At 49.4% G+C, this 17796-nt stretch overlaps 1 protein-coding gene across 11 annotated transcripts in view; it reads left to right on the top strand.

The window, feature by feature from the left end:
* The window catches only part of IQSEC1 (IQ motif and Sec7 domain ArfGEF 1), a 149823-nt gene that overhangs the window by 46986 nt on the left and 85041 nt on the right, over window positions 1–17796 (top strand). The window contains exon 1 of one of the 11 annotated variants that reach the window (XM_019632948.1): window positions 2602–2658. The exons of the other annotated variants lie outside the window; for them this stretch is intronic. The gene's annotated coding sequence lies outside the window, so the exon portion shown is untranslated. Of the gene's footprint in view, window positions 1–2601; window positions 2659–17796 lie in introns of those variants that run through there. 11 annotated transcript variants of the gene reach the window in all.

The raw sequence follows: 17796 nt of genomic DNA, 5'->3' as shown, positions 1-17796 counted from the left end.
GGGGGGGAGGTATTATGGGAACATTTCATTTAGCTCATTCAGATGCCGAGCTAAGACCAGCTTTTGAACTTAGCCAAGGGTCCTGAAGATTTGGTATGAAGTAAAGCAAGAAGGAAATTGAGCTCCTTGTGGCAAATCCATGAGCAGCTGCTGCCGTCAGTGTAGGCCACACCAACCTGAGAAGCTTGGAGTTAGAGAGCTGAACTCTGTCACTTTGGCAAATCCCTTCTCTCCCTGAGCCGAAGGAGTTTGGAAGAGACCAGAAAAATACTTGTGAAGTTATAATCAGCACCCAAAGGGGATGGAGGGGGGAGATGTGTGGAGATAGGAGGGGCTGAAGTGTGCAGATCCTGATAGTCTCCGGTGTGTGGACCAGCTGAGGGTCACCCTGCCTCTGGGACTAGGTTCAAATCCCAGCTCTGAACTTTCTAGCTTTGTGACCTTGGACAAGTCACCAGACTCAGGGAGAGCCTATTTTCTCCTCTTTAAAATGGAGGTCATGATAGTGACAACCTCCTAAGGCAGTTATGAAGATAATTCTGTGAAAGTGTCAATGTCATATAGTTAGTTTTCATTTTATCCTTTGGAGATATCATTAAGTACTTCTAGGACCTCAAAGTCAAAATAGAAATGTCAGCTCCGTTCATTTACTCATTCAACGAATGTTTATGGAGCCTACTGTGATGCCATAGAAGCAAAAACAGACAAAACCAATTCTCTCCGGGAGTTCTTATTCTGGAAGCAGGAGACCTACAATAAATAAGTGAGCAAATAAAAGAATTTCACACAGTATCAAGTGCTAAAAAAAAAAGCCAGCTGTGGTTGATGTTAAAGGTGATTTGCAGTGGAAGAACTCTTTCACAGGAAAGAGCAGAGAGGCCTGGCTTGGGCTCCCTGAGACCTGAGTTCCAGTCCTGGCCCTGCTGTCTTCCAAACTTGCTGTTCAACTTTGGGCAAGTTCCTTTCAGTCTGTGATCCTGGGTTCTTGTCTGTGAAATGAGAGTAGGAGGAGCCCTTCCAGCTCAGAAGCCTAGTGTGGCTGGGGAGGCTGTCATGTCAAGACTGCACCGCCTGGTGGCACTACAGTTATAGGCTGGGGTCCCTGCTGACCCCGCTATCCATACCACTTGTACCTAAATATGATGTGTGACCTGTCACATAGAAAGGTGGAAACAAAGTGTCCTCGTTCTCACTGTCTTACCACCTTTCTGAAAAAGTTTTTATAACGTAATTTTGTTTTTCTTATTTTTGAGCTCTCTGTAAATAGATTTAGGCTGTAGATATTTGTTTGGGTCTTGCTACTTTTGCTCAAAGTTGTGGCTGTGTGACTTTCAGTTATGAGTAGCTGTATGTTGTCCTTGTCACTGCTGTATAGTATTCCATTGTATCACGGGGCCACAGTTCATTTATCCAGTCTGCTGTGATGACATGTGGGGTGTTTTCAGTTTGAGACGGTCCTTAGACCTGTCCATGCCCAAGCACATAGGGCATGAACTTCTCAAGAGCGTATATCTATGTACCTCTAACAAGGGGTAAATTAACAAGTAGATGCATGTAAATTTCACAAAACAGCACCACACTATGGTCATTCCTGCCCACTGCTCCCCTCCTCACTGGCACTTCCTGTTGTCAGTCTGTCATATATGCTCACTCCCAGGCTGTGTAATGCTTTTTTCTCTGTGGTTTCATTTACATTTCCCTGATTGCTGATGAGGTTGGGCATTTTTTTGTATGTTTACTGGCCATTGGGATTTCCTCTTTGGTGAAGTGCCTGTACAAGTCTTTACCCATATTGGGCTGTTTTCTTATTTTCTTGGTGACTTGGAGGATTCTTTAGGTATTCCAGGTTTTAATCCTTCATCAATTATGTACATTGTAAATATCTTGCCTTTTTCACTTATCTTGGAGTCATGAGATGAATGTCTTAATTTCAGAGTTGTTAATTTAAGTAGTCAAATCTTTCACTTTATTATTAATGTTTTGTGTGTTTTAAGGGATTTTTTTCCTAACTTCAGGTCATGAAGAATCTCCTATATTCACCATTCCCATTAAATCTTTAATCTACCTGCAGCTATTTTTGTTTATGATGTGAGATAAGGGACCCATTCCTCTCCCTCTCTCTCTCTCTCTCTCTCTCTCTCTCTCTCTCTCACACACACACACACACACACACACACACACACACACACACACAATTCCCCAGGCAGCCCAGCACCATTTGGTTGGAAGTGTGTTCTTTTCCCTCCTTATATGCCCTGCACCTCCACCCCCACCCCCTCCCCTCTCCCATGTACCCATACTTCTCCCGGGCAGGCAGGAGCCCAGGACTGAAGGCTGTGGGCTGGAAGACCAGCAAGAGTGTGGTTATCAAGGACAGCCCCTGAGGGCAGGGTGGACAGCCCTCCCCCACTGGACCAGTTGCTGCTCCTGACAAACAGGTCTGTGGGGCTGTGGTCTGTCACGTGTCTGGCTGGCGCTTGCTGACTTGAACTCTGGTGGATTAAGCAGGGGCTTAGAGCTTATGACCTGAACTGCCCACAGCACAGGCCACAGGAGGGCAGAGGGAGCTCATCTGCATGGGCCACAGAGGAGGCCCCTAAGGCCAGCGAGGCTGCGCTGTTTGTGGCAGGAGGCACCCACCCAGGGCACTGGACCAAGGTAAGGGAGGCCAAGATGGTCTCTGGCTGTGTCTTCCCTGTTCAGCTCTGAGTACCTGTCTGGAAAAGAAAAGTCCCCGCCCAATTTCTTTCCATCTGGGTCTGTGTGGAGCAGCCAAGAGGGGGAGGGCTACAGCCTGTAACAAGGACATGCCAGGTCTCTAACCCCCATTCAAGCCCACAAAAACACAGGCACTCTGGCCACCTGCTCCCCAGGGGCTCTTTGTCCATTTCAGTGTTCAGGGCCTGCCTACTGGTGTGTGGGGAGTCACTTGCACCCACCAATCTGCCTTCCAGACCTTGGTGACTTTCCCCCAGCAGTACGCAGTAACTGGCCTGGCAGGAGGCAGCCTTCCTGCTCCTGAAGCCATCAGGGCGCGGAGTGGGTATGTACTGAGCACTTTTCATGTGCCAGGTACCTCACCTTGGGTAATCTTTACTTCTGCCTTGCAAGGTAAGGAAGTCACCCTTTTAATAGATGAGGAAATTGAGGCTCAGGGAGGGGCTATGGTCCAGCTGGGCCTGGGCCAGGAGAGCAGGGTAGTCCTCTAAGATCTCATTTGTCTGCCTATGTGACCCTAGAAGTTGCATTCTATGCTACACCCTCCCCTAATTCCTTTGGGCTTGCTGCTTCCTGGGCTCCCTGGAATTCTCTGAAAGCTCTGGTCCCTGAGGGGCCTGGAGCAAGAGCCAGTGTTTCTGGACCCAGCTCAGCTTAAGCTAGTGGCTGGGACTTAGGCTCTGTCTCCTTGTGTGTGCAATGGTACAGGGACAATAATAATACCCACTTCTTCAGGTCACTCTGAGGCTGAAATGCAATTTGCATAAAAAGGCTTCAAACATGGCCGTCTCCCAGCAACTCAGGAAATCTTAGCTTTTGTTTTTATAGGGAAGGTCAACAATACTGAGTTTCCTTCATCCTCTGAAATTCCTGTCTGTTTCTTTTCTTCCTGGGCTTTTTATTTATGTCTTTATTACTATGAGCAAATGTCTGCTTAGAAAATATAGGCACATGGTAAAAATGTTCAACATTGTAAGAATATACAATGAAAACTACATATGCCCCACCCTCTCTCCAGAGCAAACATGAAAGGCAATTTTGGGGTATCTGGTCATGTAACCCTTCCCCCACCCCATTTTAAAGAAAACACCCAGCAGCTTGCTCTGCCCCCACACTGTGACTTCCCCCTGAGCCTTTAAATCTACCTTCCGCGAGAGCCCGAGCTGCTGCCTCCTTCCAGAAGGCACACATATTTGTGGACACTGGCACCAGATTTTCCTTGTCAGCAGGACTTGAGGAAGGCTGCAGCCTGGCACAGGGCAAACGGGGGTTGTTGAGCAGCAAAGAACGGTCCCTCTGTGCCCAGTGAAGGCCCAAGTTGGAGACCAGCCCCCCTCCTCCCCACTCCAACAGATCTGGGTCTGGATCAAGGGTGGAGCCTGGGGACCTGGCTCAGGCCCAGCCTGGCTGCCAGCTGGCCATTGGGTGACCTTGAGCCAGCCCTGGACTCCTCCTGGTTCCTGACTCAGTACAGAAGCCTAGGGCATGTGGTGGCCTTAGTGAGAGAACTGAGGGTCTGTCCCCTTTAGGACCCAAGCAAGCCACACATCACCCATCCCACCAGGGCTTACAGCTCATGACGTAGGCTGAGGTTTTCACCACCCTCCTGTTAAGCTTTGATTTTGTTCCATGAGACAACTGAAGTCAGTGCTAAGTCCTGTTGACATTTTCTTGGTGAGCCTTGTGACTTCTGGACCTGCTGGTGTCTTATCTCTGCCACAGAAATCTCCCAGAGGGCTGAGGGCAGGACTTTATCTCTCCCAGGATCTAAGAAAAGAAAGTGGTAGGTGGCTATATGTGGCCACATGTCCTGCACACATGACTACAAGGCCTCACCAGAAGGGTTCCCTGCCCCCTTGAAGGAAGAGCAGGATCTATTGATGTCGGGAGGGTGGCCAGGACCAAGGATCACAGTCACCCAGCGGGGCAGAGCTCCAGGTGTTTCCAGTGTACGGTTATTCAGGTTGTACACTGTACAAGAGCAGTGGGCAAAGGAAGAATGCACTCTTGCCAAGCTGTGGGCCTGAGAGGCTGTATCCACCAGAAGAGAGTGCTTTCTACAAACACACTCAGGGACCCTGCATGCTGGCGGTGGAACCAGCCTTGAGCATGCTCACTGGCAGAGGAGTCGTGCCTGGGCATGGTGGGGTCTTTTTCACACTTATGTGGTCTTCCTGTGCTCAGTTTTCTAGAATCTCCTTCCGGGACCCTGCTGGTAATCCCAGGGAAAGAAAACTCCAAAACCCTTCATCTGTGTGAGCAGCTTGAGTAGACCCAGTTGGGTGAATACTCAGAAAGAATTGGGCCATAGGGGCCACAAAATGGCCTGGCTCAAATCATACCTAGGTCCACATCTCAGCTCTAGCTTTTCCTGACTGTCTACTCCTGGTCAAGATACCTCTGCACAAACCCTCCGCTTTATCATCTGTTAATATTCCCCAGAGCTCAAGTATGAAGGACCTTTCTTTACTTCTGTGCCTGGCACCTTGGAAAGTGAACACTGTATTTATGAAAGTATGCTAATTTGGGACAGGGACTCCCATGAACCATGCATCATTCATTTAATCCACAAATATTTCTTGAGCACCTACTATGTGCCAGGCACTGCACTGGGGCTGAAAATAAATGGTGAGTACAACAGACATGATCCTCATGGAGCTGTCCAGGGAAGGGGAGGGAAACGCTCCCATGAGCAGTAGCCACCATATGCTGGGAGGAATCGCTCAGTGCTGCCTGTGAAAAAGTCAGGCAGCTTCTCTGAAGGAGCTGAGATGTGAAGGTAAAGTCAGGGTCAAGTAGGTGAAAAGAGAGACGTGTGTATTCGGCAGAGGGAACAGCATGTGCAAATGCTCAGGGACAGGAGCCAACTTGCTGGATATGAGGCTGGAGCACAGCGGGGATGGCAGAGACAACCAGAGGCCAAATCCACAGGGGCTTGCGGGTATGGAAAGATGTTTGATGCTTATTTCTTAAACAGTGAGGAGCTAGGGTTTGAAATGGCGGTGACGTGTTGTTAGATTGAAATGTCTGTGAAATTGGGTTTGAGCCTTGGCTCTGCTTCCTGATCCAGTTGCCCTCGTCTGTATGACAAGGAGGGTTGGGGAGGAGGGTGTCTTAGATTGTTCAGGCAGGAAGGCTTGAATGAGGAAGCTTAGGGTGGGGTACAGAGGCTGGCTCAGCCATCTCCCTCTGGGCAGCTGGCCCCAAGCTGGGGCATCACCGGGTCTGCCTGCTCTCTTGGGGCAGGAAAGGCCAGACTGCAGTTCTCCAGCAGGGCAACAGGTGGTGCCAGCCCCACAGCAGTGGCAGGTGGGCTGAACCAGCTGGGATCAGCCCAGTGAGAGGTGGGGGCAAGAGACTGCTCTGGTCAGTCCAAGGCCAGGCCAAGCTTCCCCCTGCCCCTCACCACACCCAGCCCACAGTTGTCACCACTCTGTCTTTCATCTCCTTTGAGAACTACTCCATCAGCTGTGCCCTGAGCTGTCTTTTTAAGCTGATTTAAATTGGCCGCTAAGCTAGACCTGGGGACAGCTGGGTGAAACCACCCTTTGCAGAGGATAACCACCTTTGCAGGGGAGTGCTTGTGTCCAGACCTCCACTCTGAAGCCTCAGGTCAGTTAAATGCAGATTATGAAGTCCTGGCCTCACAGGGTGGGCAGGGAGTCAGTAAGTTATTCACAAAGCACACAGTGAGTGCCTAACAAATGTTAGCCTAGCCAGGGCCGGCACGCAGGAGGCCTTCAGAGACTAGCAGTCCCTTCCCCTGTTCCACTGTGGCCCCTGCACCTGGCACCAGAGCTAAAACACAGAGATGCCAGTGCGTGTTGAATAAAGAAGCACCTTCCCGACCAGAGGCTGAGTCCCAGAGTGGAACTGCTTGGGGCTTGTGCAAACTGTGTGCCATCTTGCACACATGGGCAAATGGCTTGTACCTTCTGAGTCCATTCCTTCTCTAAGATATGGTTGGGAGGGTCGCAGACACCCTGTATGAGCCCCGTGGAGCACCTGGCACAGATTCGGTGCTCCAGAAATGGCATCCACTGCCACTGCTAGTGCAACTAACCGTCCCTGCCATGGAACTACTGGTGGCCACTAAGGGCAACCAAGGGGCAGAAGCTACAGCCTTGATTGCAAACAGCACACAGCAAGCTGGCTGACTAAAGCAAGAGGGAATTCACTGGAAGGTCCAGGAAAAATGGGAAGCAATCCTAGAACAGGGCCCCTCCTGAGGGCAAGAGGCAGGGTCTGCCAGGAATGCACCCCAGGAAGGGTGCCCACTTGTTCTGCATGGGTGCCTGAAGGCAGGGCTGAGCCCCATGAGAGGCCCACCGGGTGCGACTGCCATGAGCACAAGGCGCACTGCAGGAACGGACAGGAGGGGCCCTAGAAGAGGAAATGACCTGAAGGAAAACAACCGAAGTCCAAGCCTAGCACCCCTACTCCTGGCTTTCCATCCCTTACAGTGGTGTATTTATGAAATGTGGATTACCCTTAACCAGGGTAATAATTACTGCAGCCATAGCTGAGATCTTAAACAAGTTGTTGTGTGCCTGTAATTATAAATTGCATTCCTAACACTAAAGGGATTTCCAAACCCTGATGTCTTTACTACTGACATAAATGACAGTCATATGTGGTGTGGAAATTGTGAGAGAGACATAAGTTGTCTGTGGATTGTTGCATAAGTGATGCTCATTGTTGGTCCACTCCAGGACCCTGGAGGGCCCAGTCTGGGTCTCGCAGTTTACACTTATTTTGTGGGGTTGGGTTCTCTTACCAGCCCAAGGCCCACTTGGCACAGAGGCTCCCAGAGTTTTCATGCATAGACCCACAGGTGGGAATCCCAGCTCTGCCACAACAAGCTAAGTGGCCTTGAGTTGTGTCATTTAATCTCTGTGTCTCACCATATGGACTGAATAATGGGACTTGATAACTGATTTCATGAGATAGCTGTCCTCACTTGCCTGGCGTGCAGGAGGTGCTCTCTGGGGCCTGTCCTCCTCTCTTCACAGTGCAGGAAGTGCATGGTCTTGTTCCCAACCAGAGGGGGACAGGGCCTTGACCACTCCCCAGCCCACCCCAGCCACAGGTTGCAGTGAAATCATGACATGCTTGAGGGTGTTTTTTCTTGCTGCACCAAGTGTGTCCTTGGACCCCTGCTACCCACCAAGCAGGGTTTCTGGATGTATGAGACCCAGGCCCGGGTGGGAGTGGACTGACCAGGCATTCAGCGGCAGGGAACATCCCACAGAACTTGGGAGAAAGCTATTCCCCCCAGTGCTCGCTCAGCCCTCTGATTACATCCAGACCAAAGCGTCAGTCAGGGCTAACATGTTTTTAACGCCTCTTTATCACTCTAAAAAAGGCTTAGTTATATTTCTTTATTTTATAGGGAGTAATACAATCTCATGGTTCAACAGCTAAAGGGATAAAAGGGGATATAGTGAACAGTGAACTACCCTCCCAGCCCTGTCCCAGTTCCTCCAGAGGTAACCACTATCTAGGATATTATATGCATATATCAGTGTGTGTGTGTGTGTGTGTGTGTACTCTCCCCCATCTTCTTTTATCCAAATACAGCATTCATCACCTTACTTTTTTCAATTAGTAATACATCCTGTATCTCGCTCCCTGTCAGGATATGAAAAGCATCCTTCTGTTTTATGGCTGCCTTCTATAAATGGATTCTCTATACTTGCTAATCTCTTTTTTTTTCTATTTTTTTGTGTGGTGCTTGCAATCCACAATTAATCTAGTTATTAAGCTAATCTCTGTTTTAAACAAAGGCCCCTAAGCACAGACCTTCTGCTGATAACAGAATCCAGGTAGTATTTTATAAATTTTATAACAGTCTTTTGGTTTTGGTGACTTACTTTTATGGGAAAATTCAATTCATGCTTAGTGAGACTGGTTTCTTATTGATGGGACAGATATAAAGTCTCCCTGACAGAAACAGTAGCATTAATTGGTATACAGTGCTTTGTGGACGAATGTGTTGGAAAACTAACTTGGGGATAAATCCAGGCCACTTCTCCCAGCTACTACCGCCTCACACACACCCATAGGACGAAGCCCTACTTCACCCTCTGGCCTTCTTCTTCGTAGCTTACCTGTCCCCACGCTTCACAATTTACATATTTGCAGAGCTATGATTATATTTCCCAAGCTCCCCAAGCCTTTGCCCATGCCATTCCCTGTACATGGAGTGCCCTTCTCCTGCTGGGTCACTCAGTGAATTCCCATTCATGCCACAAATCCTAAAACAGGTGTCACCTCCTCCAGGAACACTTCCCTGATGGCCACCCCCACCAGCTCACAGTCGTTCCTGTCTCTATGCCAAGTTGCTCCCATGATGGCATTGACCACCCATATGCTCTGACATATGCAGGGATTCTCAAACTGCAGCAGGCATCAGAATCAGTTAGAGGGTAAGAATTTGCATTTCTAATGATTCCCAACTGGGACTGTGGCCACTGCTGTTCCTGGGACCACACTTTGAGAATCACTGGTGGAGTGGAAAGAACGTAGACTGAGTGTCAGTGTACCTGGGTTCTAATCCCAGCTCTATCATTAATGGGTTATGTATCTTTGAGCAAATTACATACCCTCTCTGGGCTTCAGGGCCTCTGTAATAAACTGGGATGCAAATCCACCTGGCAGAGCTGCTGTCGGAATTGTGTGAACTTGTGTGGGAACAGGGCTGGCATCATCAGTTGTGAGCTGCCTCCAGTCCCCTGACCCACTGAGGTTCCTGAGTGTAGGACCCACCTCTGCTTTCTCCCTGCATCCTCTGAGATACCTAGTCAGTACCTGACACACAGTAGGCGGTCAGGTTGAACACATTCAGGAATGCACATGTTCTCAGTTATAGATTTATTCAAATAATGAGTCAGATGTCACATGTACCCCATCTCCGTTAGTTCCAAAACAGTGGAGTCAGGTTAAGCTGGTTGAAGCCTGCCTCCCACAGGGGCAAAAGAAGGTGTTGTTTAAATCAGCCACATAAAGAAGATGGCACAGGGCAATGTTTAACCCACTTAAGAGAAACTGTTGTTTTAGGAGCATTTAGCAGGATCCATTTGTGAAACGGGCGTTCCCAGCACTTGCTGTAAATGAACAGGCTATTCATAGAGGCCTACTGGGGCCTCGGCTGGCACCCCCTGGGTGCCACTCTGCAGTGTGAAGGCACATCTTAAGGGTAAGCAAGCTACTTCCCTAACAGGCCCTTAAAACGTGGACTGGCCCTGCCATGTGACTGAATCAGTGACACCAGATGGGGTGTTCTGTATCTGAGGAAGCCCTTGCAGCTTTCCATATGTATTTTTTCTAGGTTCTCTCAATTTCCCACTCCTTTTAATGCAGATGGGCCCCAGTTTAAGCAAAGTTACTAGGAAAGAAACCCAAATATGTCAAGGGTGGTCATTTGCGTTGCCAAAGGGATGCCTCTTTTTTTATAAAATCTTTTGCTGACAGGTTCCTTTTAAATACTGGGCATGCTGGAGATAAGAATTGATGTTTTTGAGAAGCTACTTCACCTGACCCTTCCAGAATCTATGGTGTGTGAAGCGGGGTGTTAGCCCAGACTGAGTAAGACAAGGGTGAGAATGGGGAGCAGGAAGGGGGCCTGTGATTCCCTTCCTGGCTCACGTGTCTTGCCCTACCCCTGTGGTAGTCCCTGAGCCAGAATGAATCTGGTTCAACACAATTCACTCATTTATCTGACATTTATTGAGCACCTACTGCATACCAGGTACCATCTGGATGCTGGGCTACAGTGGTGAACAAAGTCTCCTTCACAGAGCTTCATTCTGGTAGAAGAGACAGACAGTAAACAAGTTAACAAGGAATTAAGCAAGATAAAAATATAGGCTGTGAGATGGGCTTTAAAGGGAGTTAAATGAGATCAGGAGATGTGGGTATGGCTTCCCTGGGGAACCCGGGGAGGGGCCTCAGAGGAAGTGGCAGGGAGCAGGCCACCCGGTCGTCCATGGGACATGTGTAGCTGTCTCAGAGCTCTTCAAGTGTGGGACCTGTCTCCTTCCCAGACTAGAGGTGGAGCTTGGAACTACGGTACTTACAATAATTAATCCCTGGTCCCAAGCTCCTCCAGGGGTTCATATATAACAAGGGGCCCTCAGAGTCTGGGTTCAGCCCTCCGATGGGTTTGTTGAAGGAGGAATGGGAGACACAGGCAGCCAGGGAAGAGAAAGAGCCAAGTCCAGGACTGCCCCGGATGTGACCCCACCGGGACCTCTGAGGCAGGCTCATCGGAGCTGGCAGAAGCTTCACGTCCTTCCTGGGGCAGCCACTGCTGTTCCCCTCCTGCTTTGCCCCAGCTGCACTCCATTCCAAAGGGAAACTGGGCATTCCCAGGCAGGGAACCAGGATTCTTCAAGGGGTCTTAGGAGCAGAATGAGTGTGAGCAGTGGTGGGCAGAGTACATGCCGAGGACCCAGCACTTGATATGTCATTTAAGTATTTACAACCTCAGAGATCTGCATTGGTGTTCATTCCCATTCTACAGAGGAGGAAACGGGCTCAGAAGGATGATGCCTAAGGCCACACTGCCAATCTAGGGACAGAGTCATGAGTCTGACTCCACAGCCGGCGGGGGCAGGGAGGGACTGATTTTGCTTTTGTCATTTCCGTCATATCACCCAGGAAAGGAGACTGTCCCTTGCAGGGGTCTTCTTGAAGCTGAACCATGAAGACCAAGAGAATAGTGTTATAAGCACTTGGGACTCAGACAGACCTGGATTCAAATCCTTCACTTAAGCTATTTGCCCTCAAACAAATTCCTTAACCTTTCTGAGCCTCAGTTTCTTTTTCTGGATCATAGGATGAGGATAATAGGAATAGTACTGACCTTAGAAGGTCATTGTGAGGCTTAAATGAGATGGCACATTGTAAAGCACTTAGCACAGAGCCTGTGTTCTGGAAGCACTTTGCGTAAGAGGAGAAGGGACAAGTCTGGCCTCATGAACGTAATACATCCATGGTTTGGGGGCCAAATGGACCTGTGCTCAAATTCTTATCATCCAGGTACTACCTGTGTGGCCTTAGGCAAGTTACTCTACTTCTCTGAGCTTCAGTTTATCTGTAAAATGGAGGGTTGTTGAGGATTAAATTCCATCAGTTCTGTAAAGTGCCTGGTTCAGAGTATATGCTCCATGAGAGATGGTCATGACTCTGAGAGAGGTAACAGCCCCCCAGGCTTAAGGAAGAGGCTCAAAGAGGCAGGGAGGTGAGAAAGGAGGCTTAGGAGGCCTGCGCACTTGCTAGAGATGCAAGTTCACGGCCAGGTAGCTGGGGGTTTGATACTGATGTATGGCCCAAGCCACCCTGGCTAAGCAGCCCCAGACTGGGATGGAGCATCTGGTAGGAAAGGCGCTTCCTCATTCAACACACCTTGGTTCCTCCTGTGTGTTAGCTCCGGTATTAGGCGCAGAGGCCATAGTGGAGCAGGGGTAGGGACAGCTGGCTCTGAAGGCCTCTAGGGTGCCTGGCCCTGGCTAGGCAGTTGCGAGTGCCATTGCCAAGCCTCACACCACACCTGCAAGGAAGGTCAGTCCCCCACTTTGTGGGTGAAGGCACTGAGGCCCTGCAAAGCTGGGTGACTTGCCTGAGGTCATATGGGGGGAGGGTAGAGGGGGGGGGGATGTCTGTCCAGGCCTACTGGGCACAGGCCTCCCTCTTCCATTTGGGGTAGAGAACTGGGGTGGCCTGGGCTCTATCTCAGGCAGAGAGAGTAGGCACAGAGAGGACAACCTGGAACAGCCTGGAGCCATTTTCCTTGAGCTGTCCCTGAGGGAGGGCTGAACCCACTCAGTATAAGCATTGTGGGTCTTACCCGTCCCTCCCTAAGGATCTGGTAGTGACTTCCTTGTGCCACCAACCAGGGAAAGGAGGGTTGAGTATGAAAGGCTGTTGTGAGGGCACTTTTGATTGTATCTGGGGCTGACAGGGCACCCTGATGGGAAGTGTGATGAACTCTGATTTGGGGTGGGGGGAGGTGAGAGTCAGGGAAGAGTCCTTCTCTGGAGAAGGCAGCAGCTCAGCTTTTTGCTTCTGCGTTTCTTCCTGATGTCTGGCCATTTCCTATCCACTTTAATAGATTCATAACTCAAGTAGCCACACTTCAGTAGCCACAGATCTGTTCTCTACAGGCCCTGCCCTCCGGACTCCAGGACAAGCAGTCCAACTCACCTGGCTGGGCCCAGCAGAGGGACCCAGAGGGATGCGGTATGCCCACAGGAAGGGCCAGACTGGGAAGGGATGTGGTGAGAACATTATGACCTGTGGCTGCCACCACCATCTTCCTTTACTTTTACAACAAACCAACCTCCTCTGTGTGGCAGGGGTTGTAGTGGGCAACGGGGACCTGGAAGCGTGGAGTGCTCTGGGGATCCAGGCTAGGAGGGCCTCTTGGAGGAGGTGATCATTACTGGTGGTTTAGTTCACTTGGTCAATCACTGAGCACGCATCACATGCTGGGTTTTTCAGAGCTCCCACAGAGCCACCCTATCCCTCTGCCCATGGGGGATTTTGTTTTCCCTTGTATTGGACCCTGTGTCCTAACTCTGTGATTCTGTTACCGTAGCACCTCCCTGAGGGTCTTCCCAATGCCCTCACAGGCTGTATTAACCCATTTGTCAACTGTTGGCATAATAACAACTGCATCTAATTTTTATCATTCAAGATCACAGGAAAACAGCATCCTTACACCTCAAACCATGATAGTTCCCTAGCTCTGTGGTTTCCTTTGTCAAGGCAGTGGGGAAGGAGCTATGGGAAACAAGGCAGAGGACAAATTCTAGGCTGTGTGTTAGCGTGACTTGGGGAAGGGCTCCCCACTCTCTAGGCCTCAGGCTCCTCATCTGAATAACGAGCAGGTAGCAATGGGTAGCGGTGACTCCTTCTAGCTCTGAAGCTATAGGATATGCTAACATTAAGGCCACTTTAATCTCATGTCACAGTCCAGGTCTTGGCCAACCCAAATGCTATTGAGTTTTTTGTGATTGGGACTCAATTCCCCTGGCGCTGTGGCAGGTGTGCCAGTTACGTGAAGCAATGGCAGCATCGGGGCGCCACTGAGATGAGCGGGTAGAGAGTGAGGGAGAGCCATTATCCGTGCTCTGGAGTCATCCACAGTTTAGGTGAGGGGTTCTCACTCTGACTGGGGAGTGGGGGCACTAGGGGAGGCTTCAAAGAGAAGGTGACATTTGGGCTGGTCCTTGAAAGTCGAGTAGGAGTTTGCCAAGCAGATAAAGAGAGCATTCCAGCAAGTGGGAACAGCATAAGCAAGGCATTGGACAGAAAAGTGCCTGATGCATTCTGGGAGGAGGTATACTGTAGGGTTGGTAGCTGGGAGTGAGGCTGGAAAGAGAGTCAGGGGCTGGATGACAACCAAAGTAGTGCCGAGCAGGTAAATGGCACTACAGTTTCGTTTCAGATAAACAACTCCCAGCCTCCCAAAGTAAGTTATGTCAACGTCATTTAGTTTACGTTGTTTAGTAAGATCAGAGAAGTCCATGATTTGCAAGTGGTTTTTATTTAAAATGATGGAAATTGAAAAAGTAACTTGGCATTTAGTAAGAACAGCTTTATTTATCTGGATAATTTCTCTTCTGGGGACTGACTAGCTTCCCTTAGATGTCACTCCAGAGAATTCTGGTTTTTTATGGCGTCCGACACTTAAACGAATAAGTTCCATTCTGTACAGAACCTACAACTCCCTACAACTCACCCATGCTCAGGCTGTATGCTGGACTGTGCGTGTCCCTGCTGCACCATCCCAGCAGTGAGGATCTGTGGCCTGGGAAGCAGCTCTCCTGGGCTAGTGTCAGTGCTTCTAGCACCTGGCCACTTACCCCTGGGCTCATCCCTTCATCTCTCTGGGCCTCAGTTTGTAAAACGAGGGGTTGGGCTGGAGGGATGATCACAGAGCTTCCTCCTAGACAGCATTCTGGTTGTGATATAGGGACATTTGTTTCAGTGTTATGAAGAGTAACATATTAATGACTGGCACTTGAGAGGGAAGCTAGAATGGGCTATAATGCAACTCCAATTGATTTTCATGGCTATCAGTAAGACACAGCCTGCTCAAAAGCCAAGGAACCTAGAGTGGCCAGAGAGGCAGCTTAAGTACAGTCTGGAATTGGTGCCTTTGTGGTATGGCTCTGGTGGGCTTCAGAGTCTCCTAGAAGATGCTAGAAGACCTCCAGTCCCTTGGATTACCATGTCCTTTATTGATTTCTTTATTTCACTGGCCTTTTTTTTCCTCAACGTAATAAACACTTCTTTAAAATTTTGAAAACTATGTAAGGGCAGAGAGTGAAAAGCCTTCCTCCTTCCCTCCCCTGCCCCAACTAGATCTCCAGCTTAGAGGGCAGAGGCCCATCTCCAGGAATCTCTGGAACCCCCAGTTTCCCTTCTCAGAGGCAACCACTGGTGCCTGTTTCTTGGGCTTCTTTTTTTGTTTGTTTGTTTGTTTTTAAAGATTTTATTGGGGAATTGGGGGAGGGGAACAGCGTTGGGGGAATCCGGGAAGGGGAACAGACAAGTTGCTGTCCTTTTGTTCTTCAGTCTGGTTGTGGAGGACATCGTTTCACTGTCCCATGTTGGTATTGTGATCATTGCGCTCTTCCCAGGTGAGGCAGTCGCTCCCCGGCCGTTGGCCGGCTGCTCACAGCGGCTCATGGCAGTTCAGGAAAGCTCACGCCTGCTGCCGGCCAGCCCCACTGCAGCCTACACTGTTGCTGGCGACTCGCGGCAGCCCAGCTCCAGGTCGAGCTGTTGTTCACCATCTTAGCTGTAGAGGGTGCAGGGTCACTGGCCCTCATGTGGGATCCAAACCGGGACCCTGCTGCTCAGAGCTCACGCTCCCAAGCCAACTCTTAACCAATGCGCCACTCCGCCGGTCTTCTTGGGTCTCTTTTAAGAAATAGTCTATGCTTATATTATCCTATATAAGCACACTAGTGTTCTATATATTGTAAATCCATTTCACATTTTCCTGGGCTTTTTATGTCAGTGTCGTGTCTCAGGTCTTTTCCTATAAGTGTGTATGATGCTGCTGCCACCTTTTTAACACAGGACTCCACTGATGGGTGTGCCACTTTTTACATAACCAGTCCCATTGAGGAACGTTGCATTTCCTCCTTTGCGTTCTGCTGTTACAAACAGCTACCATACTCAGATCTAAGTCTTCACGCACGTGGGTAGCTAGATTTGTAGGATTCGTGCCTAACAGTGAATCACCCCATCTTGTGGTCATCTTGTCTGAGGGTCACCTGGCCCGGCCCTGTTGTTTTCATCACCAGCTTCCCCATGATGTTCAGATTCTACTCTTTCCAGATCTTGTCCATGGGGCCTGAGCCAGGGCACCGGGGATCAAGCTGAAAGAATAGGGCATTCACTGGGATAGCTGGAGCCAACGTGAAACTAATTCAGGGGAGCTTCATTTATTTCAGAGTTAGCAAAATTTTTCTGTGGAGAGCTAGACAGAGGCCATGCGTCTCTATTGCAACTGTTCAGTTCTGTTGTTGTAGCACAAAAGTATCCACAGACGATATGTAAGTGAATGTGTGTGACTCTGTTCCAATAAAATTTTATTTAAGAAAGCAGGCAGTGGGCTGAATTTGGCTCTCAGGCCTTGGCTTGCCAACCTTAGATTTAGTCAACTGCTGGGCACCTCTGTGTCCCTGGCCTCTTAGTAGGCATGAGGAACTACACAGATGGACACAGGCCCACCTCACCTGGCAGGGCCAGTGCAGCTCATAGTTGTGATGAGAGAGCAGGTGCAGAGTAACCTGAGAGTATATGTAAAAGAGGAATTTCTAATGGGAGCTAGGGGCCGGTTGGGGTGGTTTTCTGGGAAAAGTGACATTGAAAGCTGAAATCCCCGGCATAGTGGGGAGTGTAGGGGTCTGAAGGAAATTTAGTATTGCTGGGTATGTGGCATGCATGAAGGGGACATGATGAAGGGCAAGGGCTGGAGAGGTGAACCAGCCTGCTTGGTCAGCCATGTGGAGGGGCTGGCCTTCATCCTGACAGTTCTGGGAGAGGGACTGCAAAGGTTGGCCTTTGGGAGAGTGCCACATGGAGACTGAGAAGACAGGAAGCTGTCAGGAGCTGGGAGAGGGGATGAAGTCGGGCTGTGGCTTGTGAAATGGGCCAAGGCAAGCAACTCAGGACTGAAACACAGGACAACACAGTGAGACTAAACATTTTCATGGGGTGTTTTGTTTTGTTTTGTTTTGTTTTGTTTTGTATCTTACAACCTCATACATGGGCTCCTACTCATCCCTCAAGGCCCAGCCCAAATGTCCCTTTATCTTTGGAGCCTCTCATGGGGCAAAGTTATAGGCTCCTTCCTCCAAACTATCATGACATCATACTGGGGGATAGTTGTCACAGCAGTATCTCCCCACTCAGGCCTCAGAATACAGGCACAGAGCAAGCACTATAAATACTTGCTAAATTAAATTAAACAGCAAGGTGAATTACCCAGGGTTAAGGAAACCAAGACTCAGAAGGCTAAGCAATTTGCCCAGATGATGCATATACGAATTTTTCCCAGTCTAGTTGTTTCAGCAGAAAAACTGGCTTTCTCTGCTTCTTCAGGCTGGAACTTTTCTCACTCACCTCATGATCTGATAAATTATTAATCTGTGAGACAGTTAACTGAGCAGAAGTAAGAGGCACACTTTGCACGAAGATAAAACAAGACAAAAGAGGTAGAGGCATTTGGTTTCCAGGGACTCCATCCTCTGGTGTTCCAAATGCTAACAGGGAAATTCAACCCCCTTCTTCTAAATCCCAGTTGGAACAGCGTCTCCAAGACCATACTGACGAGGCCCTGGGCCTGGAGAAGTGCCTAAAATTCTTGGTGAATTGGGTTGTGAGGCTGTTGGAGCCTGTCTGGAGGGCTCCAGCAGCTGGGCTGGGGAATTCTCTTGGCTCCATTTATTGCAGCCTATTTTTAGAGGGCAGTTGAAGCTGATGTGGGAGTTTTTTACCTGCTCCTCCGCCCCAACCAGACTATAACAACTCTATCCCCTCCCAGGCAACCCTCCC

Source organism: Hipposideros armiger, unplaced genomic scaffold, assembly GCF_001890085.2.
Source record: "Hipposideros armiger isolate ML-2016 unplaced genomic scaffold, ASM189008v1 scaffold_1200, whole genome shotgun sequence".
Lineage (NCBI taxonomy): Eukaryota > Metazoa > Chordata > Mammalia > Chiroptera > Hipposideridae > Hipposideros > Hipposideros armiger.
The sequence above is the reverse complement of the archived record's forward strand: the minus strand, read 5'-3'. Positions and strand labels throughout refer to the sequence as shown.